At 47.4% G+C, this 24,313-nt stretch overlaps 1 protein-coding gene across 1 annotated transcript in view; it reads right to left on the reverse strand.

The window, feature by feature from the left end:
* The window catches only part of PTPRE (protein tyrosine phosphatase receptor type E), a 934,466-nt gene extending 910,841 nt beyond the window's left edge, over positions 1-23,625 (reverse strand). Inside the window, exon 1 of the mRNA XM_086922566.1 lies at positions 23,146-23,625. The gene's annotated coding sequence lies outside the window, so the exon portion shown is untranslated. The remainder of the gene's footprint in view (positions 1-23,145) is intronic.
* Positions 23,626-24,313: the final 688 nt, after the last annotated feature.

Below are 24,313 nucleotides of genomic sequence, written 5' to 3' on the forward strand. Positions count from 1 at the left end.
CGTGGACCTGTGCAGGTGCACAGCTTGCACATGCCTAAGGCCACCCCTGTCGCCTTGTAGATTTCACTCTGTGCTGCTCTGCCATAGACATCACATTCCCTTGAGCTTTCAGAGCATATCACTCTATGCCTCCTGACCTGCAGCAGAGGGCAATGTGCAGCTTAGTGTATGTATATTTGTCAGTATGTGTACTGGTCGGTGCCTGTACCTCTGTTGACACCAGTGAGAGTATTTGCCTACAGATGTGTGCATAGAACGTGAGGATCAGTACATAAATACTGTGTGCCTCTATGTGCATTGACTATTCAAAACGTGAAACCTATTGGTTTTGTCATTATTTATTAGGAATGTCATCCAAACAGTGAATTACATAAATAAGGAAGTAGATTCAAGTGTGACACTTCTCTGTTGTTTTCAAGGTAACAAGTGCTGACTTGCCAGCTTTACATATAAGCATTGGGACCAGATTTACAAACCTGTCACACAATGCAGCACCAAAAGTTTCTGTGTTGTGTTGTGTGACAGGGAGAGAGCAAGGAAGCGCCATATCTACAGAGATATGGCACTATCGTGCTCTATCCCTAGCGCCGGTGCACAATGAGGCTGTTGAGCGACACGCACATACCTTTGCATCAAGCCGTCAGTGTGAGTCTAGCTTAAATTTTGTATTTGAAGGGCACCATTCCAGCACAAAACGTATGCTTAGACAAACCTTTCCCTCAATGGATGTGTGCTTTACAGTTAGCACCTGCTTTCAAGTGGCGTTAATTTTTGGTGCAAAAAACGATCTCCTATTGTTACTAGATAGGGATTTGCATCAAACACCATTGGAGGTTGCATGGTAACACCCATGTACCTCCCATGTGATGTCCCCTTGCCTCCCAGTAACACAAAGCAGCTTTTTCTTACAAACCAGCGCAAAGACCTATTTGCGTTGGTGTGTAAATCCCAAAAAGCGTTTTCTGCATTACAAAAGTAATTCAATCTCGACGCAAAAGCTTTGTATATCTGCGCTAGGGTGTACGCATGTATATATGCAGCATATGTGTCACGCACACTAGGTCAAACGACAGCAAAAGGCTGTACAGGCTCTCTGAAATTATTATCTGTGTTCATTTGTACATTTTCCAAATATGAGTGTCTTTTCGTCTTTCAATGTTATTAATGATTAAACTGTTTCTGGAGACATCACAACTAAAACAGAAAACACCACAACCACACAAAAATATGCAGGCTCCAGCCGTTTGCAGCAGCCAACCAAGAGGAACTAAGTGGAAGAGAAGTTTGGGTTTACAGACCACTTGCAAGGAAGGTGCTGGCACACATTTTGGTTTGAGTCCAACACGCGTGCTAGATATGAATAACGCAAGATGCTTTGTAGAGACAATTTCTAGCTGGTTTGGCAGAACAAGGTTTAGAGAAATCCCACAAGCAAATCCACTGCAAAACCACTATTAGCGTCTCACAGATTTGTTTTGTAAGCCACAAGCAGCAAGAACACCAATGCTACTGCTACAAAACAAGGTCAAAATTTGACACAACTGTAGTGTTGAAAGCTAATTTGGCTGCACTACTTCTCTCTTTTAGTTGCAGTTCACTCTATCATAGTGAATCTCTAAAAAACTGGAACACAGTGACCCAATCCATTGCTCCTCCCTTTCTGTGAACACAAGAAAAACACCTACACAAGGAAAGAATGTATATCCTGTGGATGACTGCTGCTCAGATTTTATTCTGAGATGCACTCTGTTGCAATCCAAAAGAAGTCCAAAAGGTTGTAGGTAAGAGGTTTATTATGCTTAGATACAGGATGGTAAGTAGGAAAATAAGTTCAGCCCCACCAGGAGCAGCATCTTTGCTGCTCAGCCCACACACTCCCAACTGTGTCTCTGTTAACCACACCAGGCACTCCAGCATACCACTACCTCATCAAGCATTCTTACATTGCACACACATCACATTCATACTGGCTCAGCAGCAGGGAATGGGTAACCAGGGAAAGTATGCATTATAGGTATTCAAGTTACAACACACTCTAGTTCATCTTGAATTTTTCTTTGAATATTTGCCCACCCCGGCTTGAGACCTCTGGGGGGTTATTATAATCTGTAATTGCTAAACATTTGCAACGCAAGAGCAACAACTCAATTTTCATGAAGCCAATCTACGGCATGGGAGTCTTTGGTGATGTGATTTACCATGAATGAGAGCTGCAACATTGCTATATTTTGTAGAACAATAATTAGCAGATAAGCTGTGCCTGTTCCGCCATTTTATCTATGCTGTGTGCTGGCACAGTAACACATCAATTGCAATTGGGGAGAACCTTCAAAATGTCAACATTGTTTTTCAAAATAAGACCATGATAAGGAATAATTTTACATAAAGAGATAGTATGTCTTAGCCACACTACTGTAAATATATGATACATATACAACGAGAAAAAGATAAAGTTAATTCAAATTAGAGTATCCAACTGTTTCTTCTCTACTGCTGATTAATAGTGCAAACAATTCACCTGAAACCTAGCAGTTAATAACATTAATAACAAGATTAGCTACTGCCATCCGCTTAACAATCCCTCTTTTCTGTTTCATGTGTGTCTCACACACAGGTTGCTCATAGAGTGCATGTATAGAAATGTTATTACACTATAACAAAGATTATTAATAATGTGGCAACATTATGAAATATCCAACTTGTAGCACTCCTCTAAAATAATTTACAGATCCCCTGATCCTATCTAACACTAGTCAGAACACAATGCATTACTTTGGCATAGAAAAATGTCATGCATGCCGCTTGCCTTAATTGAGACATATACACTATTGCAATGGGTACTATCCATTCTCCATATTATAAAACTGAACGTCACTCAACAAACACTGCCTTGATACATACCCATGCACAGAGAGAAATTACGTTAGGCAATTTTGCCCTAGATTATTTTCCAGCAAAATGGGGTACTAGATGAATCATGGTTGGCGATCCGAATTCTTTTTTACATTTAATTAGATTATTCTCTCAGAAATAGTTACCTCCTAGCTTAATTTTTTTTTTTTTTTTTTAACATCATTTTTATTGCATCACCAATATAAATGTACAGACAAGATATTCAGCAAAAATAGCACGATATGAACCAATTCAATTGAAGACATTCGATCTTCATCCGGGGGGATCACCCCGCTCTTGACGCGGGAGGCTTCATCTCCGTCTTGGTCTCGTACTTCTTACATTGTCTGACCGCTTCATTTTGCACATAACCCTGGAATGCTTTTGTGATTTACGCCCCTCCCCCTCCCCAAATTTCGGTGCCCCAACATCCCTCCAAACCAGCTTCCTACCCGCCCTCCCCCGTGGTCGCGCTGCGCTTGAGTAACCACGTATTAGTGCCCGGTGTGTTGTAGGAGGAAGCAAACAATCGCTAAGGTGTGTTCTCCTGTATAGTGTTAGGGTCTGCTCCAGCTAGTTCGCTCTCGCCTTCCTGCCCCTCATCGTCCACATCCCTGAGCGCCTGCACCATCACCTCCCATGCAGTCGCCCTTTCCAGTGCTTTCTCGTCATTCGACCTCCAGGCCATCTGGTATCGTAGGGTACTATCATCTCAGACACTCCCCATACCATCTTTTATACGTGGGCCCCACTCTGGACTTCCAATTTCGTGTGATCTCCCGCTTGGCCAAGATAAGCCCTAAATCTATAAATTTACTTGACATCGTATTTCTAGGTGTGTGTGGGAACCAGTGAAGGATGCCAACTGCTTTAGTATATTGGATATCCCTGTCCGTCGCGCCGTTAAGGGCCCGCCCAACTTCCCGCCAATAGTCGCCTAAAGAGGGGCAATCCCACAGCATATGACATAGATCCGCCCCTGCTGTATTACATCTGGGGCAAGCAGCGTCGGTCGCCCCAAAGTACTGTTGGATTTTCCCGGGTGTGAGGTATGCCCTGTGGATAATATAAAAGTGGATCAATTGGAACCTGGCATTCCTCGAGCTCTTCCGCGCCCTCCTCAGCAGTTGGCCCCAGGTCGTGTCTGGTATCTCCACCTGGAGGTCCAGCTCCCACTTGGCCTTCAGGGCTGCCAAAGGTTGCAAGGCCTCCCGCTGCATCCTCGAGTACAGGCACGTGACGGCCTTAAAGGTACCCGCCGCCATCATGGCGTACTGGCAGGCCATCGAGGTGCCTGGTTCCTGCAGCCCTTCCCCCCAGTGGGCTCGCATGGCGCCCGTGACTGCCGCGTGCAGCAGGTAGTCACCCCTTGGTAGGTCAAATCTCTCCTGCAGGTCCCGAAACGGCAGCAACACCCCATCTTCGTAGAGGTCACCCAGCACGTGTACTCCCGCCTCCTCCCACCCTAGCAAGCGTGACCAGTCACCTCCATGTGGGAGGGCAGTGACCATTCCCAGCGGTATTTCGGGGGCATACATAAGGCGGACACCCGCCCGCTTACGGGCCCGGTCCCAACATAGCCGGAAAGTCTGCTCCTCGACCGTCAGGTCTCCCACTCGGAGTTTCTGGTGCAGCGTAATATAAGCCAGAACGTGTCGCGGGGTGCCTTCCACTCTCGCGTCCTCGGGACCTCTATATACTCTCGCCACCTCCTGAGTAAAAGTCTGCAGCTGCGCGGCGAGGTAATATCCTTCGAAGTCCGGCACTGCCATACCTCCCTCATCTTTGGGGCGTAACAGCGTGTCGAGCGCTATGCGTCTCCTACCCGTGCCCCACAGGAACGCTATGATCTGTGACCTCAGGCGTTTGAAAACCGAACTCGGGATCCATACCGGCAGTGTCCTAAAATAATACAAAAGCCTGGGCAGGGCTATCATTTTAAGCAGGGAAATTCTACCAGCCAGGGAGAGCGGTAGAGTCGCCCAGAAGTCCATAGATCCACGCAGGGAGTTAATACAGCGAGTTATGTTGCCATCCAGCAGGTCGGACGGGGCGTGGTAAACATAAACCCCTAGATAATGTAGGCAGCGCGGCTCCCACCGGAGTTCCTGAGCAGTGAGTGGGCACGGCTCTCCCGGCCTCAGGGGAAACAGACAGGATTTAGGCCAGTTGACCCTCAGGCCCGATAACCTACCGAACTGCTCCAGTAGCCTCCGCGCCCCCTGAAGTTCGGCGCCGGCATCGGCCAAAAACATCAACAAGTCATCCGCATATAAGGAGATGAGGTGTGGCCTCCCCCTAAAAGGTAAACCTGCGTAGTGGCGGCCCAGTCTGGCTACCGCGGCGAAGGGTTCCATTGCCAACGCAAACAGTAGCGGGGATAGGGAACAACCCTGTCTAGTGCCACGCCTAATCGGGTATTGTCTTGAGATCAGTGCACCCACCCGGACCCTCGCTACCGCCTCAGTATAGAGGACCTTGGTCCACTGTATATATCCGTCTCCCAACCCGAGGCGACGCATCACCTCATACAGGTATCCCCATTCGAGGCTGTCAAATGCCTTCTCAATGTCGATGGACAGGACAAATGGGGAGACGGTGTCTGGCCAGTCCGCACCCATCAGTCTCGTGAGTCTATGGATGTTATGAGTGGTATTGCGTGTCGGTATGAAACCGCACTGGTCACCATGAACCAGGCCCGTCATGTGCACTAGCAATCTGTTGGCCAGAATTTTACTGAGGATCTTGTAGTCCGTCGTCAACATAGACAACGGACGATACGAGGACAGCGCCGCACCCTCTCTGCCCGGCTTCAAGAGTGGGATCATAAGGGCCTCGCACATAGAGCCCGGGAGTCGGCCCTTCTCCTGCGCCTCATTGTATACCTCGCGCAGCCGCGGAGCAAGATGCTCTAGGTATTTGCCATAAAATTCGATCGGTAGACCGTCAAGGCCCGGGGTCTTGTTTCTAGCCATCTGTTTTACAGCACAACCTATTTCTCCGAGGGAGATGGGCCGCCCTAACTCTTCTGCCTCCGAGTCCTCCACTCGCGGCAACTCTAGCCCGTCCAAGAACCCCTCGAGCTCCTCCGTCCCTCCCGTATCTCCACTCAGATAGAGCCCTTCAAAATAAGCTCGGAACTTGTTCAGGATCCCGGGTTGGGAGTGGCAAGGCTCCTCCCCTGGCTCCTGGATCCTCATGATCGGCCCTCCCCCTCGGATAGGGTTAGCAAGCCAAGCCAACATCGCCCCCGCCTTATCACCTTCCGCATGCGCCCTCGTCACGTACGTCTTGTGGTCGAAGCTACGCAGCCGCTCTAGCTCTACCGCCAGCTCCTCCCGCGCCCCGCTAAGCCCCTCCTGCAGTTCAGGGTGATTCGGGCGCCTCTTCTCAAGATCCCTCAGCCGTGTCTCAGCCTTATCTAAGTCATCCAACAGAGTCTTCCGCGCCCCTGCCGTGTGCCCAATACAGTGTCCCCGCACCACCACCTTGAAAGCATCCCATTCAACCGCCCTCGTGGAAGCCGATCCACTGTTCTCCTCAAAATACCTCTCAATACGTTCACTCAGGGCCTCCCTGAACAACAAGTCGTCCAGGGTGTCAGGTTGCAGGCGCCATGTTGGCACGCAGTTAACAGTCACCATCCATTCCAGAGACATCAACAAGGGGTTGTGGTCCGATATCGTCCTGGCCAAGTATTCCGCCCCTCCCACCGCGGGGAGCACACATTCCGAACAAAGAAATGCATCCAGCCTCACATGTAAATCATGCAGGTGCGAGTGAAAGGAGTAGTCCCTAGTGGTGGGGTGCAACGCCCTCCATGCATCCGTGAGGGCCCAGCTCTCCTGCCATTCTAATCTACGCTTGGCGACCCTATGTGCTGGGGACGCGAGCAGCGGGGGATGGGACCTATCTAGTAGCACATCCTCAACTGAGTTGAAGTCCCCCCCCAAGAGGACCGGCCCTGCCAAATAACCCGCCAATTTGCCCGAGATGTTAGACAAGAAAGCGGGCAGGTCTACATTAGGAGCATACACATTACAGAGAGATATCATCCTGCCTCTCAGCCTTCCTTCCACCGCCACATATCTGCCCTCTGGGTCTATCGACGACTTCGAGACTTGGAAGGGGACCCCCGCCCGTATCCAAATCAATGTCCCCCTCGCAAATGCTGAAAATGTCGTGTAGAATAACTGCCCCCTCCAGCGCCTTTGTAGAGCCGCCCCTTCCTGCTTATTTAGGTGCGTCTCCTGCAGAAACGCTATGTGAACCCCCCTACGCTTGAGGTACGCCTGAACCTTATGTCTGCGCGTCATGGACTGCATACCCCGCACATTCCAGGTCACACATTTCAACGCCCCGGTACTAGCCATTCCCCCCTACACAACCGGACCATACAGCAAAGAACAGTGTTCGCATAAGTCCCGCGACCACGGGCCCCCCCCCCCACCCTCTCCAAACAGGAAGCCAAACCCCTCCAACAACTACAACCCCCTGAGCAACCCCAACTGCTCGCAACTCCCACCCCCCCAGGACAGGCCCCCCGCAACTGGAAGTACCCCCATCCAAACCAACACTCCCGACCACCCCTCAAGGAAAGGTGGTAATATTCGCAGTCCCCACTGCGATGACCTTAGGGGCCAGTAAGGCGCGGCTCAATGCTATAAGACCTCCAACAAATCAGCCCCGCGCGCTCCACCCCACAATCCCCACATTACAGCTCCCCAAAACCTCAATCAATATCTTTCCACTGCTGCGGGTCCATCGCCCCGGTGTCCAACCAGCGAGTCCATTCCGCCAAACCAGTTCAACACGCCTCCAGTATCTCTCCCGAGGTCTGCGGCGTCACAATAGGGCCCCGGGCTCCACCAAATTCCGATTGTCCTGTCTCTGAGCCCGTGCCCGGGGCCTCCGAATCCGTACCCTTCCCAGACTGAGTCCTGGCGGCTCTAGATAAGTCCACCACCGCCTGTAGGGCCGCCTGCCTCTCCGCCTCCGTCTGCGACATCGAGGGTTTCCCGGTCCTCTTGCGGTTCCTTCTGATCCGTTGGGACTGCCTGATCGGCTTTTCCACCTTAGCCTCTTCCTCCTTGGCCTTAGCACCGTCCGTTCCCGCCTTATAAGTGTCCCACCAGTCCCATGCATCCGCGGAAGTCGTGAAGAATAAAGACTTCTCATCCACCACCACTCTTAGCTTGGCAGGAAACAACAGGGAGTACTTGATGCCTTCCTGGCGGAGCTCCCGCTTGAGGGACAGGAAGTTTGCCCGGAGTCGCTGAGTCTCAAACGTGTAGTCCGGGAACATGGTGACTCTGTTGTTTTCCACTTGAAAGGGCCCTGCCTCTCTCGCCCTCTGCAAAAGCCAGTCTCTGTCCCGGTAATGGAGCAACTTGAACACCACCGGGCGAGGAGGAAGGCCCAAGGCTGGCGGACGCGCCGGAACCCTATGTGCCCGCTCCAGGGAGAAGAAGGGGGACAGACCTTCTGGTGCCACCTCCGTCCGCAGCCAGTTATCCAAGTAGCCCACCATGTCGTCGCCTTCAATTTTCTCCGGCAGGCCCACTAGGCGTACGTTGTTGCGCCTGTTCCTGTTTTCTGCATCCTCGGCCCTCCTTTCCAGCACCTTCAGACGGTCCATCACGTCGGCCATCTGGGCCTTCACCGTTGCCTGGGCCGGGGCCAAGTCCTTAACCGTGGTCTCCACGGATTTCACCCTGTCCTTAAGTTTGTCGTGGTCGGCCTTCAGGAGGCCCAAGCCCGTTGCCACCTGAGCTATATCTTGCTGCAGGGCATCCTTTGTGGTGGCGATGGCTTCCAGGATACGATCCTGCATCCGCTGTAACGCCGCTTGGTCTCTCTCCGCACCTTCCGCCGCCTCAGTGTCGGTCGCGCCATCTCCCTTCCCCTTCGGCTTCCCCATCTGGGCCGGGATGGGCGGTGGTCCTCAAGTGTGTTCTTGGTCGCCCTCCGAGCGTCGCCGGGCACCGTCCTCCGGCCGGGTTCTCAGGCCCAGAAATGTCACCAGGAAGCAGGAAGCACCGAGCGGTCGTGGCCCGGCCAGCGCCAGTTGCGCCAGAGGTCCGGGGTTCTCGTCTCCGGGTCACTGTCGCACCGTTGTCGCCCCAATCAGGAGACGGTCCTCAACCACCGCCCAAGGGCGCGCCCAAAGTCCATCCGGCACCTGGGGAGAGGCGCGACGCGGCCGCCAACACCTCTAGCGTGTCCGGGAGCGGTCTTCAGTGGGTCTCCGGGCAGATGCCTCCGTCACAAGCGATCTCATGCCCTCGCCGCCATTTTGGGGTCCGCGACTTCTCGGCCGAGTTCAGCTTTCAAAGTTAAGATACTGCTGTGGGAAGGCTCGTTGTCGTCCTCCGTGGGTCCCGGACCCTCCGCAGTACCGTCCAGTACCGGATAGTGTCCTTTATCTCGGGGTTCGAATGAATTTTCAGGATATTTTCCGGGATCGGGCACGGAGCTCCGAGCTCACGCTGCCTACCTCCTCGGCATCCAAGCCACGCCCCCTTACCTCCTAGCTTAATACCCTCAAAATCCATCTAGCTTTCCTATATGCCCCGGCCTCCCCTGATTACACCCAAATGTGTCCTGGTTCACATTTTGGACAACACCCTCTATACCATTACACGCCTCTACCTTCCACTACCAAAAACGTCAGAGCAATATCATTCTAAAATACTGTGCCTGGATGTTTCGTTGACCTTTTGCTTACATTTGTTCAGCTCTTTTCCTAAAATGTGTAACAATGCCAACCCTGGGCGTAGTTTGCATAGCAGCGCTACGCGTAGCTACGTGAAGTGCACTTCGCACTACACACGGTATGCGTAGCTACGTGAATTGCGTAGTGCGTTAGTGAAATGCTGTTCGCAATGATTGCACAGTGCCGGATGCTTGTCCGCACTGTGCAGTCATTGCGAAGGGCATCATGCGCAGTGCAAGCAGTCGTTTTTTGCTGCTCGAGTAGATTTGTACTCGAGCAGCAACTTTCTCGACGTGGACCGGTAGTTTCTCATTACGAGCAGTCGCGAGCATACGCGACCACTCGCAATGAGAAAGCTGACCTCCCCGCTTTGAGAATCTCGCCCGGAGGTTTATTTTCCACGCTTGCGATCGGAAACTTGATGTTGCTGATCGGGAACGAGGAAAAAGTCTCTCCGAGATGTTGATTTTGCTCGCTCGGGGTCACCAACTTGACGTTGAGGACCACGAGCGAGCAAAATATGCCCGCTACACTACGCGTTTTTGCACTGTGCTACATAGTTAGTAAGTATCCTTTATTGTTTGATTAATTAAAATCTTACACTAAAACAAAATCATGCAATAATCCATTATATATAGTTCAAATAGCAACAAATCGTTTTTAAAAGCAATACATCTTATATGAATAAGTATTTTTGATAAAATCCTTTACAAAGCAATCAATAAAATTTTTTAAGAGGGCAGAGTATAAAGTAATTATACATTTTATGTTTCGTAGATTTCTAGTTTTTTTTCCACACTTTCGTTAAAAATTTTGTCAGAGCGGAGTTCAAAGGTAAATCGTCTGAGGAAAGACATAGGATCAGTGCCTGTCTGCAAGTTCTCACTCCTCTTTCATTAAATAGACTCCTTAATACGGTTAATCTTTCATTTCTCAGTTCAGAACAGAGATACGGGAGATGAATAATATTCTCCTCACTAGATTTGCACAGCCTACATACAGTATCCGTTGCGTGCTTTTTCCAGGGAGGTAGATGGCATAGACCCGGCAATACACCAAAACGCGCTTTAATAAAGATTTGTTTATTTTTCAACAACCATGGAGTGACCAGGTATTGCTGAGCCATCTTTTTTGTAAAACCATTTATTATGGGCCATGCGTGCTTCCTTTTTGCAAAAGTGGCCTTGTCGTTTAGCAATTATAAATGATCTGTTGTTTTATTAACAATTTTCTTAAATGATTCCTGAGTAATCATTAGAGCCTCCCATTGGTGGGTGTGTCATATGGTAAATGGAGAAGCGGGTTAGTGGTTGCGCACACCGCTGCCGTTAAAGCCCCTGAAGAGAAGCATATGGAGCTCCGAAATGCGTTGGACAGATCCATTACGGAGCGACATCTACAAGCGGATCCCCGTCCTCACCTACACATAAATCAAGCTGCTGCTCGTGTGCTACTCAAAGGTGGACAACCTTGGAGCGACAATTTATACGCGGTCGTCCAGCCGTGGAGTATGCACCACCCCGTTATCCTTGGGGGTCACGGAAGTGAAACAGCAGCCGTACACGGGATCAAGGACGGGCCCACTTGCGGGGTCCATACAGGACTTGATTGTGTGCTTTCCGCACCACACTTCCCAGAATACACAGTCTCATTTGAGCCTCCCATTGGTGGGTGTGTCATATGGAAAATGGAGAAGTGGGTTAGTGGTTGCACACACCACTGCCGTTAAAGCCCCTGAAGAGAAGCATATGGAGCTTCGAAACGCGTCGGGCAGATCCATTACGGAGCGGCATCTACAAGCAGATCCCCGTCCTCACCTACACATAAATCAAGCTGCTGCTCGTGTGCTACTCAAAGGTGGACAAACTTGGAGCGACAATTTATACGCGGCCGTCGAGCCGCGGAGTATGCACCACCCCGTTATCCTTGGGGGTCACGGAAGTGAAACATCAGCCGTACACGGGATCGAGGACGGGCCCACTTGCGGGGTCTATACAGGACTTGATTGTGTGCTTTCCGCACCACACTTCCCAGAATACACAGTCTCATTTGAGCCTCCCTTTGGTGGGTGTGTCATATGGAAAATGGAGAAGTGAGAAGTGGGTTAGTGGTTGCGCACACCGCTGCCGTTAAATCCCCTGAAGAGAAGCATATGGAGCTTCGAAACGCGTCGGGCAGATCCATCACAGAGCAGCATCTACAAGCGGATCCCCGTCCTCACCTACACATAAATCAAGCTGCTGCTCGTGTGCTACTCAAAGGTGGACAACCTTGGAGTGACAATATATATATATATATATATATATATATATATATATATATATATATATATATATATATATATATATATATATATATATATATAGTGGCATTCTGTAGTTATAGCTGGGTCAGCATTTCCGTAGGGAGAGTATGTTTTGTTTCGCTATTAACTTTGGCACCCTTTACAAATCTTCACATATTTTTAAAAAAAGAATTCATCCACTCAGCTCGTTCTTAGGAATCAAGCGGGGGCCAATAGATCTCAGCAATCAGAGCACTACTTGTGTTGTCAATATGAACGTGTTTTAGCCATGTGTACCCAGTGCATCAACACCACACAGTGCAGGTCACTCGTGCAATGTGACTATACTGTGCCCTGTTACAGGCACATGTGTAAACGGTAATGATTTGATTTGTAACTTATAAAGTGCACGAATGCCCAAGGGCATCTTGGCGCTGTGGTAAATGCAGAAAGTCTGGAGCTACTGGTGACATGAGGTCTAACTAGGATGTAAAGAGACAAGTTTTTACGGCCTTCCTGAATAATAGCAGTGAGGAGCAATTTATTTTTGAGAGTGGTAGTTGGTTCCAAGCTTTAGCTGTTTGAAGTAGAAAGCTCCTTCCCCATCTTAATTGCTTGAATTTTGGAACCTTAATCAACTTAACCTCATTCGATCTTAGGTTCCTAGGAGGTTCGTACTGTTTCGATTGCGTTTTTAGGAAATGGGAGCATACCCCATGAAGGGCCTTGTATGCTAGGCACACTGACTTGAACCATATCCTTTTCTCCATAGACAACCAGTGGAGGGCTCTTAATCTGTGGGCAACCGGCTCTGATCTGGGGATGTCCAGAACCAGCCTAGCTGCTGCATTTTGTAGACACTGAAGTTTTGTCAGGTGTTGGGTTTGTAGCCACGCATACAGGGCGTTTCCGTAATCCAGCCTAGATAAGGCCAGTGCTGTTACCAGTGTTTTACATGCTTCTTGTGGAATGAAAGGCAAAAGTATTTTTATCATTTTCAGAATGTACCACACAGACGAGGACTATCTGTTGATCTGAGCATTGAACGTTAATTTATTATCAAATACAAAACCCAGGTTCCTGACTTTATCCACTGGGGAAGGGCAATTGCCTAAGCTATCAGGCCACCCTTTAGGCGACCAGGTATTGATATCTGTCCCATGTATCATGACTTCGGGTTTATCCCTGTTTAGTTTTAGACAGTTTAGCTGCATCCAGTAATTAACTTGTTCGGTGCAATTACTAAATCTGTCTGCTGTTTCGGCTACGTTATTTGAGATAGACACCACTATTTGGGTGTCATCTGCATCGGAAATGGGTAGAAACCCACAGTTCCTTAAGATGGTTGCTAATGGGGCAACATATATATTAAAAAGGGTAGGCTCAGGGAAGATCCCTGAGGCGCCCCCCATGGTGACTTAAAAGGTTTAGATGTGTAGTCTCCAAGTTTGACTGTGAAAGTTCTCTCGGTCAGGTATGAGGTCAACAACAAGAGTGCTGAGTCGTGAGCTCCCAGTTCTGCTAAATGGGTCAGGAGTATATCATGGTTAACAGTGTTGAAGGCTGCCGAGAGATCCAGAAGGATCAGGGCTGCCTTCCCACCCGTATCCAGTACACTACTGAGTTCCTCAGCTGCCGTGATCAAAGCTGCCTCTGTTCCGTATTCCTCGCTGAGCCCATACTGTGATGGATCTAATGCCAGAGCAGACGATAAAAATTCTGACAGTTGTTTATTCAGTAGCTTTTCCAGAACTTTACCTGGAAAAGGTATTCTTGAGATCGGTCTGTAGCTCGCAGGATCCTGCAGATCCAGATTGGGCTTTTTCAGTAAAGGGAGGACTGATGCAGTTTTCCAAGCATCTGGAAAACAGCTTGACTGTAATATCGCTGAGTAGGTCTGGGAACAGATGTAGCACCTTGGGTGGACAAGGGTCAGTTAGGCCTCCGGACTTAGTTGTCATTATTGTCTGTCGTATCTGTTCCACTGAAGGGGTCAAAAAGCAGAACCCTGTGTTAATATTTCCAGTGTGTCTACTAAGGTTGGGGTGTACATGTGATTGGCAGGTGTCAGGTTTATTAATCATCTTCACGGATTCATACACTGATTTAACTTTATCCACGAAGAATTGGCCCAGTGTATTGCATAGTCCAGTGTTGCCTTCTATTTGTTTATTTGCGGTGAGATTTGTTAGTCTTTTGACCGTGGCAAATAGCTCTTTACTAGAGTTCTTAGCTTTGTTTATTTTCCTTGTAAAATAGGTACTTTTTTCTTCTAATATTAGTTTTTATATATTGCCAGAGTTCCTCAATATTCTTTTTTAGTCTGTGCCTCATATTTGGCCCTCCATTTTCTCTCTGCCCTTCTACATGCCTGCTTTTGTAACCTCAGCCTCTCCGAAAATCAAGGTTCTGAGGTGTTTTTCTTTCTGGAGGTTGTCTTTTTTATGGGGGCAGTGATTGTAGCCGCGGATTTGATCCAGCTGGCTACTTGATCGCCGGCTATGTTGCTATTCTGGCCGAGTTCCGGAATGGTAAAGAGAAGCTGTTCCTGTAAACTAGGTGTGTCAATCTTAGCCCAGTCCTGATAGGAAATATGCCTGGGCTGGGTAGCCGTGGCTATTTTTGCCTGCTCCAACTTCAAGGAGAATTGTATTGCTTTATGGTCCGACCAGGGGACAGGTATTATTTCTCCGATTTCTATGTTAGTGTTTGAGGTAAAGATCCCGTCCAGTGTGTGTGTCCTGCTGGACAATCTGTGACAGGGAGCAGCTGGCCATTGTCTTGGTTATTGATACCGTGCTTTTTTTTTTAGTCCTTTTCTAAATGTAGGCTAAAATCCCACAGTATAGTAAAGTCTGCACCCTTTACACTGGATTCTAGGAAAGGACTAAGTAACTGTGTCAAGGGTTTTTTTGCCCTTGGTGGTCCGTTGATCAGAAGGCCTTTTAATGTATTGTTATTAGTGATGGCAATCTGGAAGAATAGCGATTCACAATCTGGACTGCTACCTGTTGCCGAACCCCTTGTCTGCAGTTCTTCTCTGAAGATGATGGCTAACCCTCCCCTCTCTTTCCTTTTCTGTCAGCTCAAATTATCATGTAGCCCCCTAGAAGTGCTAGTGCCATGTCTGCGTCAGAGGCATCGTCTGCCCATGTCTCTGTGACGTAAAGTAAGTCAAGCTCATCTGTTTCAATTAGGTTGGTCACTTCTGTGTTATGTTTTACAAAGGACCGTGCATTGATTAGGGCAGCTTTAATGACTTTAGTTTTCTTCTTGATAGGTTGTGGGATGTGCTGGGTTAGCGCCTTAATCTGTGTGTAGTTGAAGGGTAGCTGGCAGTGGGCACAGTGTTTGTTTTCAGACTGCGGATTTAATATGGGGCAGTGCGATTTAGTCCGGAGTTTGAGCATTTCATTGCTATTGTACACTAGCCTTAGTAAATGTATCTTTGAATTAGCAGGGGTCCTGGCCCTAGACCTGGTCCAGGGGCAGATGTGCGCAGACGGGCTTGCCTTTGGTGCGCAGCCGGCCCGCCGGCAGCGCTCCCGCTGCACGTCCGCTCTATCATTGGTTTATGAAAGGTGTGCAGTGTGAGAGACTAGCCCGCTCACCACCCGGAAATGCCTCTCCTACCGGAAGTGTGCACTAGCTGAAGCGCCCTCAGCACCCTCTGTACAAGCGGCACTTGCCGTGACGGGCCGGGATGCACTCGGGTGAAGCAGTCTCAGGTACGTGAGAGCAGCGTGGAGTCGGAGAACACTGTTTCTCCGATGAAACACGTGTCGGCTGGCTGTGTGTCTTTTTGTGTGATGACCAATTAAAGAAATCAAGGACTTCAACTTTGGCTTGGTTCCATTTGCTTTCACATTACAATGTATTACTATACTGTATGAGTGCGCAGGACTGTTGCTATATGTATTTGTGCTTGGATTCTCTTTCACAGATTAAGGGGTTGTAGGGTCTCCCCTTCCCTGTCACCACCATACCAAATCTTTTCTACCTTTACACTTTACGTCAATACTTGCAGAGCGCCACTACTTACTGTCCACGAAAACCCTGTCCACTTTACCTATGACTTTTACAATGTGCAGTTTTAAAAATATCCAAATACATGCAATTCAATCAATTCAATCAACAATTGTTAAAAATAGACATACATGTCAGGGGCAAAGCTGCAGCAGTCTTTGAGCATTAGACTCCGCGTACGCTCTGTCCCCGCCTTATGAAGGGTGTGCAGCGTGAGCAACTAGCCCACTCACCACCCAGATATGCCTCTCCTACCAGAAGTGTGCACTAACTGAATCTCCCTCCGTACAAGCGGCACTTGCCGTGACGGACCGGGATGCACTCGGGTGAAGCAGTCTAAGGTACGCGAGTGCAGCGTGGAGAAGTGACTTTTAAAAGGTGCAGGTTTAAAAATATCCAAATATGTGCAATTCAATCAATTCAATCAACAATTTTTAAAAATAGGCATACATGCCAGCGGCAAAGTTGCGGCAGTCTTTGAGCCTTAGACTCTGCGTCCGCTCTGCCCCACCTTATGAAGGGTGTGCAGCATGAGCGACTAGCGACTAGCCCGCTCACCACCCGGTAATGTGTGCAGATAGCATTGCTCCAGCTTGCACAGTTTTCAAAAGGGGCGAAAGCTTGTGTCTTTAGGGTGAATACAGACACTGTGGTGAACACCACTTTAGATGTTTATTACAGAGAATGGCACCCATTAAAGTCTATAAGAAAGTTTGGTATATTGGACAAGTTAAGATACCAGCGCCTTAGGGAATCTGAATAGTGAGATGTAAAGATGGTCATGGCTACGCAGCCTGCCTCACAGCACTCGCTAGAACAAATGTCCACAGCCCACAGAAGGAAGTAAATGAACATCTCAGGGTTTTGTAGAGGCTAGAGAGGTTTCTCATAAGTAACAAAGTCTTCTTCTTTGGCATCACTGTTCCGCGCTGCCATCTTTCCCCAGCTACAGGAAGCAAACGGGGACAAACTGCTTCTGCTACAGTTTAAGTTATGTTATTATTTTTATATAGCGCTCGATTACCCATAGAGCGTCTTGGCGCTTGCTGGGAATTGGCAGAGTGTTATCCTATCCGTGTGACCTGGTATTGTATTGAGAACAGCCAAGTTTCAAGGCCTTTCTGAAGGCCAATAGGTTTGACATGGTTTTAATGTATAGAGGCAGCGCATTCCAATCCTTGGAATCTCCCAGCACAAAGCCCCTGCCTCCCCAGAACATGCGCTGGAATCTAGATACTGTCGTCAAATTGGCAGTGGTTGACCGGAGGGATCTAACCGGCGGGATCTAACCGGCCTGTACCAGTTGAAACTTTTTCTCAGAAATACTGGTCCATGGTTATGCAGCGTTTTGAATGTGATGCAAAGTGCTTTAAAAATAATCTTCTGTCTAACTGGGAGCCAGTTCAGGTCTTTCAAAAACCTAGAGATATACTGATATTTGGGAATTTTAAACAAAAGCCGGGCAGCTGCATTATCCAGTACCTGCAATGACTGATTGATGGCATTAAGGTATAGTTCATTACAATAGTCAATCTTTGCCATTGCTAAAGCAGTGACGGCTAGTTTCTGCAACTGGGCCAGAATAAATAGTAACATTTCCTTTAACCCCTTCCATGTTGGCCGACGGGAGCACTCCCTCCCTGGTGCTGCGAACAACCGTTGGCCGTCACGGCCCCGCCCACTCCGACGTGACTGCATTAGCTTGATCCGTAAAAGCTAGTGTATCATTAAAAATGACCCTAAGATTCCTTGCTGTCCCAACTGGGACGGGAGGAGACCCCGCTCGGATGGCCACCAGGAAGGGGATCAGAGGGATGGTTTTGTCCAAAAGTTCAATACCTCAGTTTTAGTTGAGATACATTTAAGGCAATTTCTGCCCATCCATACACTGCATGCATTCATTGAATTTTTGGTCACAACCCGAGTCACCTGGGTTGAGAGAGAGACGATGATTTGGGTATCGTCAGCATATGACATGAGCGAAAAATCTAAAGATCTGATGAGCTCTGTTAGAGGGGTAACATAAACATTGAAATGTGTTGGACTAAGTGATGATCTTTGTGGAACTCCACAAGGGAGAGGGTATGACACCTAGGTTGACCATCTCGTTTACTGAGAAAGGAACATAGGAGTTCCCAGGCTACTCCGGACACCCCTATCCTGCTCAAGCGATTCATCAGCAGCCCATGATTAACTGTATCAAAAGCTGCTGATAGATCAAGCAGGACAAGAGCAGCTTTTCCTCCTTGGTCCTGGGTCATCTGAATTTCTACAGTGGCTTTGATAAGAGCTGTTTCTGTGCTGTGTTTAACACCGAAAAAAAATTGTGTGGTGTCCAGGCAGCTATTCCTCTGTTTGTGCGTGACTAATTGCATGTTCATCACTTTCTCAATATGTTTTGATGGAAGTGGGAGGCGAGAGATTGGGCAATAATTGTTTGTGGCCAGGGGAACAACAGATGACTTTTTTATGAGCGACAGAACCAAATCTTTCTTACAGCAGGTGGGAAAGATACCTGTGGCACACATCTGTTGAAAAATGGTGGTTAGTGTGGTTGCGATAGTTTCTGCTGCAAGGCCAACCACCTTAGGGTGCCCGGGGTCACATGGTGATACCTAGAGAGCAGTATGGAAAACGCATTAATCAACATGCTTGGGAACAAGACCTTGGGACGGACGGGTTCTGCCAGTACACGGAATTAATGAAAACACAAGCAGTAGAATGGAGTGCTCAAAAGACAAAGAAAAAAGTAGCTCCTAAAACGGGAGCAGGGCATGGATACAAGTACTTTGTCCATGTTCTGGGGAAGGGGCAAACACAAGAAGAGGCATGACACATGCATGCCATGGACAAATGAGAACAAAGGATTTCAGAGCAACAATGGATTGAGCAAATGATAAGCCTATGGGTGGGCTTAAGTTCATAGACTGAACACAACACATCTCTTCGAGACAGCATATGTGCTGTCTAGCCAAGATCTAAAAGGGGGGCAGAACTTTGAATCCTCTTGTTAATATCAGTAAGATATTTCTGTTGCATTGACAGAAAAACAGCTGAATGGAATAACACCAAATTTTACAAAGACCTGCATATGTGTCTATGTATGTTAAATGTTGCTCATAGTGCCCTCTGATAAAGTAGTGCCCCATTGATGTGGCAGGTAAAATGTTGAGCAGGTTTGATATTTGATCTGGTCTCTATGTCGTTCTTTTTTAAGTGGCAATCATTCAAGAAATTATGTTTTGTTGTGAGTATCATGATACTGTTTAATTTATTTTCGAGGTATGTAAGTTGTTATTCACAGCATCTACTATGTCTATTGCGTTGCTTTGGTCCGACGGGTTGGGCATGGCGGGAGTTTGATTTTGCATCTCTATTTATTTTTAATTTTTAATTTTATTTCCATTTGCTTTCTCTGAGTTTGATACCGATTATAAAAATGTTTGGTCTCACACCACTATTTAATTCATTTGATTAGTCTCCTTGCCAATTTGAGCCGATATGTGTTTGTGAAGTGTAATCCTATTTCTGAATGGGATTTAATAATATTTGCTTTTTGGTCCTTGTCTCATTAAGAAGTAACTTTTTTATAGAAGAATTATTTTGCTACTCCCAAGATGGTGCAGTCTAGTCACATTCAGAAGAAAGTAACTTACTCTCTGGCTCGCTAGTTTTCAGCCATTATGTTTGGTGGGGAAACATCGGAACAAAACGGGCAGAGCCAAACGTGTTCCAACTATGCAAGCACTACCACGCTTGTTTTAACCACGTATACGCCTTAACCACGCATATGCGTGATTAAGGTATTGAGTGATCTAGCTGCTGGCTGCATCTCTTGGGAACCAGGAAGACATCAGGAAGAGAGGACGTGGTGAGGTAAGTGGGGCTGGGGCCGGGTTAGTTTGTTTGGGTTGGTGGGTCGTTTTCAGGGCTGGCGGGTCGGGTTGGGTCGTTTCAGGGCTGGGGAGTCGGTCGTTTTCAGGGATGGTGGGGTCCAGGTCTTTTCAGGGCTGAGGGGTCGTTTTCAGGGCTGAGGGGTCAGGGTTGTTTTCAGGGCTGGGGGCTCAGGTCGTTTCCAGGTCTGGACGGGTTGAGTAGTATTCAGGGCTGGGGAGGGTCAGGTAAGTTTTAAATTAGGGGTTAGGGTATTAGGCCTGTGGGCAGTGGAAAGGGTTGGGGTCGTTTTAGGGACAGCGTGGGGTGGGAGTGGGTCGGGGTAGTGTTTGTTAATGGACAGGGTTTTAGACCTCAGGGCAGGGAGAGAAGAATGGGTAGTCAAGGTCATTTTTAGAGCTCAGGGAAGGGTGGGGACGTTTTTTTAGGGCTCGGGTGGAGGTCAGTGTCGTTTTTTGAAATAGGGGTTAGGGTTTTAGGCCCAAGGGCAGTGGAAGGGGTTGGGACAGCGTGGGGGGTGGGAGGGGTCAGGCAATTTGGACCTCAGGTTGGGGGGCAGGTAGGAGGTTTGTAGCTTAGGGCGCAGGGAAGGGGGGTCGCGACCTTAGCCATGCATAACCCTTTACCATTCATGCCTTTACCATGAAATTGTGTGGTAAAGGTATCCGTGGTAAAGGTATGCATGGTAAAGGAATGCATGGTGGTTAAGACGCATTCATGGGTCAGGCTGCATGGTAGAGACACGCGTGGTTTAGCTATGCGTGCTCTATCGTATAACCTGTTTGGTGGGAAATCAGTAGGGTTTAAAAAGGGCAGGCAAAATGGAGGCTGTTCTTTACAAGTTATTAGATTATGGGCACGCTGTTGAAAAAGATTCCATCTAGTGAGTTAAGGGAGTGATAGTAACTTGTCGCTAACTAAATTCAGAAACTGGCACAAACTTCTAAAACCATTATGTATGAGTCTGAAATTAGGCGCTTTTATAATTTTCTAGCAGATACTCTTTATGATGGGGAGATGCATAAATGCCTCCGTGATTGTGCTTTAGCTTCCATATATCTGGTGAGTTTAGTTGTTGTTTAGCTTTTGACAATTGTAGAGAACTTTTTTTTCCAACTTAGGTAACAGAATCTAGTGAAAGTAATAAAAAATATATCGTTTAATTTTTTATGATTCCCATGTTATTGTTTATTGGGGGGATATCATATAGTGAGCATATTAGACGAGCTGGAGAGGCTCTAAGTGAGAGAGTGAAAAGGATACACATCATGTTGGTTCCAAACTTCTGTGAAATCCTTTAGGACAGTTTAATCTTAGCTATACTACTATGAAAGTTAAGACGGGACAATTACCTGTTTGCAGGTCATTAAGTAGGTAGTTCTAATCGAGTAATGCTGTGGCAAATTAGGTCACATGGGATATCCTAGTGTTAATAGCCGGTGTCTACTCTAAACACCCAAGCTGTCGATAAGACTTTTTGATATAACCTAGCTGAGGGTCACTGTTTGGAAGATTGACAAGAGTGGTTCTATCACAATCAATATTCATAATATGTTATTATTGACAAATACAGCAAAACTATGTGAGTGCATAATCCTGTTAAGATCTGTATTGTAAAAGAAAAGAGCAGTATATTTGAAGGAACCACTTTGTTAATACATGATGATGTTTGGAGATGTTCAGTGCTTCAAATGGGCAGGTCCTCCACCGTACTGAATACCTGCAATTCTTTAAATTGAAAGGGACTTGCACTTTACAGCACTTATGTAATACATTTAATGCAAGAGTACACCACTTCCCAGAAGCAAACATGTAATCTAAATAGTAAGTTCCTGCACTTCAATATTACCATTTAATGCACAAAAGATATTTGTAATCTAGAAAGCTGTATATTTGATATAAACATGTGCTGGCTGCAAAAACTAATAGTAGGAATGACACATTATAGATAAAATACAAAAATAAAGAAGAAATGTATTTATGGAGACTACGAGAAATAAATATTTCAGGCTTCAAAGTCCTATTCTGTTTGGACTCTTTAACAAGATGGTCTCCTGAATATTAGAGATTTTGTTGGAATACATACAAGTGCACCAAAGGGCAACTAGTGCAGATAAGGAGGTGTAGCAAGCGGCAAACAATCTTGGTTTCTCAATTGCAAATGATTACATTTGAGATGCAGTAAATAACGAAATATTTTACATACTCAAAAGTCTGATACTTTCTAGCTAGATTCACTCGTTAGAAATCCGATACATACATGCATAATTATGCTTACTTGTAAACTGTGTGAACAACAACAATATAAACACAGAAGACATTGAGTGAGGGGCTTCTAGTCTCATCTCCTAGCACACTCCCATGGCAACACGCGGTATAGTACACTTTACATTGCAGAACACTCAAACCTTAACATACTAAAAAAGCAATTTCTAAGTCCTTCTTCTGGGTGCATTTACAAATATGGGGGAATACCCATTTTCCTGGGGTGTGGAGAGAAGAACATTTCCCCTTTCCCATCATGTACGAAAATCCCATTGAAATACACGGATCACAAATCCAGTTGCCCACTTGCTTGTCTTGGCAAGACCCCTCTGCTCTCCTAAAATAAATTCCGGCCAGCACAGGTCAGCAGGGCTTTCACATAAACAGGAAAACAGAAACCATAGCGGAAAACAGATGCTGGGTTTTCACCTGCCATGAGAGATAAAGCGTTGGCAAAACGTGTTCCCTAGACCAGCCGTCTTCCTTACTCCGCGCCCCATATGAACAGGGACACGTTTTGTCCGAGGGACTCTCGCGCCTGCATTACTTTACAAAACCTATGCATTTTTTATGATCATGTTTCTTAAATCCTGTGTAAACCCGCGAGGAGGGAATTTCGACTGCTTCTATTTTGGCACACTCTTTAATGACAAGCAACGAAAAGGGAAGCGGTTTCGAAAACAGGAAAAGAATACAAGCAGCAGAGAAGGAACATGACTGAGAAAAAATAACACAGGGCATCCAGGCGCAAGTGCCCAAAATGATGATGACAGTGGATCTTATAGTATGAACATCTGCAGTGCACAGTTAGCTCATGCTCGGAAATTCCCGCAGCAGCCCAGTGACAACAACACGCTTAACAGCAGACAGGGTTTCCTCACGGAGCCGCCGCTGGACCCATCTTTCAGATCTCGTTAGCAGCTGGAAACGCCTGTCACCTGCACCATTCTGCGCACCGCCCCTGCCTCTCCCTCCCTGAAGGCATGTCCGGGCTCTGCGGTGTCACCGCTCCCTTAGCCCGGAGCATCCCACATGAACCAGCCACATGCCTCCTTATCTCGCCTCTTACCTCAAGAAAGCACGCGCCTGGTCCTCTTCCAGCAGGCGCTCCCCTTCATTTCCTGATAGGCGACGAATAAAAAACGGAATGACGAGGAAATCAAAAAATCCCAACACGCCACCAAATAAAGCAAGAGAGGAAACGGCGCGCGCTCACGAGGGGCCCGGGATTCGGAATCGGAAGGAAGTGTGATGATAACGCCGAGGTTTGCTGCTGGCAGCCTGCTCTGTGCTTTGTGAACTCCGCGATGCTGCTGGTACAGCCACCACCTCCCTTCCGTCGGAGTGGGCGGGGGACCCCTGCTGCTCTCCCAGGGAATTGCCGAGGACTGGAGAGTCTGCTCGCGAAAGGTCACTGCTTCCTAAACTGCTGGACGCAAAACACAAGAAGCAATCACTTGTAAGACTCAGACCGCTGCTTGTTTATCCGGGAAGGGGAGGAGGGACTAGACAATGACAGCCATTTAGGGCTCTTGGGCGCACGTGTGCCACCCTTGCATAATCAGTGCTATAAATGAAAATCCACTATTGTGACAGTAAAACAGAAGGCTATTTTTTCGAGGCAATGGGTTATGAAAACCAGAAAGGCAAAAAGACTACAGGAACAGTATATCCCATACAAGCACAAGCGTCTTGATCCGACATACTCACAATTGACGGATTTCACTTTTTGAAATACACTGAAAGTTACTACAGAGAAATGACTCCTGTGTTTGAAATTGAAAGGGCCGGGCCCATAAGTCCTAGACCTGTTCTAGACACAATTTGATGCTTCTTTTTTTCGCAGTATGAAAGTGTAAAGGGGGGAAAGTCATTAGGGACCAATCAATTAGTCAACAATTCTCTTGACACATAGTAACCACTGACAACTGCTTAAGGTTAATTAGATTTATTACAAAGCCCCAAATGACTGAACATAAAGACACCTCAATACAAGAGTGTAAAAATACACCGGTATTAGCATCAGCCAAACCTACATATCCAGTTTAGACAATGCAGAAGAAGCAATCCAATTAGTTCAAGAAGTAAAATGCAAAGGTTCAGAAAGCATGAGTCCAAAATTCCCTGCATCAAGGGTTGGTGAGTGAAAAGCATAAACTCTATCCATACTCTAACAATAAGATAACATCCCTACATAGGCATTTTCAGATGAGGAAGTAAAAGGTTTCAGCATGTGG

The sequence above is a fragment of the Lissotriton vulgaris genome, chromosome 5 (genome assembly GCF_964263255.1).
Source record: "Lissotriton vulgaris chromosome 5, aLisVul1.2, whole genome shotgun sequence".
Taxonomy (NCBI): Eukaryota; Metazoa; Chordata; class Amphibia; order Caudata; family Salamandridae; genus Lissotriton; species Lissotriton vulgaris.